The sequence below is a fragment of the Pristis pectinata genome, chromosome 6 (genome assembly GCF_009764475.1).
Source record: "Pristis pectinata isolate sPriPec2 chromosome 6, sPriPec2.1.pri, whole genome shotgun sequence".
Taxonomy (NCBI): Eukaryota; Metazoa; Chordata; class Chondrichthyes; order Rhinopristiformes; family Pristidae; genus Pristis; species Pristis pectinata.
In genome coordinates, this window is record NC_067410.1 from 74,726,077 (window position 1) to 74,728,259 (window position 2,183).

A 2,183-nucleotide genomic window follows, 5' to 3' on the forward strand; every position below is an offset into this window, starting at 1 on the left:
GGTGGGGAATCCCTTCCTCCGTTGTTTTGTTTTGCTTCATTTGCTTACTGTCTGGATGTTATTAATCTTGGTCCTTTGCAGTTTATGTGTTTTACCGGTAAGAATGAAAAATGTTCATGAGTAAGTTGAAGTACATGCAAAGAGTTGATCCAACTCTATTTCTATGGTTGTGGGAATGGCGAACTTTTGTTGAATAAATAGTTTTTGTTGACTTGAGGCTAGGTAACCGAAGAGTAAATTATTTCACAGTTCATCATTAGTGAGAGTATTAATCATAAATTATTGGCTGTTGAATAATGTTTTTGTAAATCTGTTTTAGTTTCTCTATCTCAATTTCTGTTGATAGTTATTTTTTTCATATAGTGTTGGAATTTTATCACAGCTAAACTGCTAAAACTCAATAATATGTGTTGAATGCCTACTCTGAATGTGGTGACAGAGTCTGTTAGGTTTTGTTCAGGTTAACTTGTCTCTGAAGAAAATTAAAAAAATATTGACTGTTTTTTTAAGACTTAACATGTTGCCATGAACTGTGAATTCTCAGGACAGGATTCTTCACCAAGACAAATGTCCAAGCAAAATGGGATTCAGGTGGTCAGCTTAATGTTAAAGCAGAAGCTATTCTCTTGGCAATAGTGTCTCTTCTGACTGGAAGGACAAGGAAGTTGCATACTGCTTCAGGATTTTAAACCCCAGTAGCAACATAAGAGAACCACACCTTCAAAAATTATTTTGGAATACAGCTTCTAATTTAATTATCAAACATATCTGTACTAGAGTGCACTTTGTGGTATTGACAATTAACCAAGTGTTTCACCATCAATGGGAATATGAGGAGTATTGGCTATGCTCCAATAAATTTGACAAGATTTAAGCTACACTGTTGAAGAATATTTACAGTGCTCCATAATTGGGAATATCTCATTTACTGCTAACTGATTGTACTCTCTGTGTAAGATTGGATCATGACAGGCACAAGATGGTTTGGTGTGATGACGCCATACAGATGATTTTCCTGAAATTATTCTCATGGTCTCCTATGAGGAAAGTATGCATCTAGCCTCCCACACAAGAAGTTGCATCTCTTTACACAACTCTTAATGCCTAATTTTAGTAACCCAGATTAAAAACCTATTTTATCACACTGGCGCCAAAGATCTGCTATTTCCAGAGGTGGAGTTATGGCCAAAAGCTGTCAAGTCCAATGTTTCAATTAAACAGTGCTACAGTGTGAATAAAACAAAAAAAAATGCTGAATTCTCTGGATGTCCCTTACCCAATACACCAAACTACCTGGGGATCACACAGACATTGTCCTATAAATGACACCTCCAGAACACTGGGGAGTGGTGGGGGGTGGGGGAAGAAGCTTGGCTAGAGTCAACCTCGTTCAAAAACTGAGAGGTTCACCAACTTTTGTGGATTAAGCAGCTGAATGTTACTGTCTGAGCACTACAGTAGCACTCTCTAATTATCTGCCTGATTTGCTGAGTATTTCTAGCACTTTCTGGTTTTATTCCAGGTATCCACATTTTTGTTTTGTTTATGGTTGTTCTGGAGATTTGCAGCATGCAGCTCTTCATCTAAAGTAACTTTGACTAACTCTTTGATTAAGAGACCATTTTTCCAGAGATCATTCTGAGGACAGGGTTTACTAAATCATTTTTGCCTTGAAACTGGATTTCACCTGTTTTTGGTATTGATTCATTCAGTGCTGGCACCAGATTGGTTACCTCCGCCAAAATAAAGTCATGTAATTGATTTCAACAAAAGTGTCCAGGCTGACTTGCACACAGAATCCTACAGTAAAATGGGACCTGTGCATTTCCCCACAAGATCACATCAATTCGTGAGATGCTGTTGACATCTCACTGCAGCAATCCAGAGGAGAAAATTAACCCTTTGAGGCATATTCCCTGACACATCAGCAATGCACAGTATAGCTGCCATGGAGGAGAGAGGCTGCAGGAGAGAGAAAGAGATCCCAGAAGTACTGAGAGGGAAGTAGATTTACTGGTCAAGGAGATAACTGCCAGAAGGGAGGTGCTGTGCATTAGGAGAGAGTGGTGAGGGGAGGAAGGAGGTGGGCAGGAGGCCTGCCAAGGCCACCATTAGAAGGTGGGAGTTAGAGCTGTCTCCTGCAGGACTGAGAATCCCAGGACCATGGAACAGAGAGATTTAGT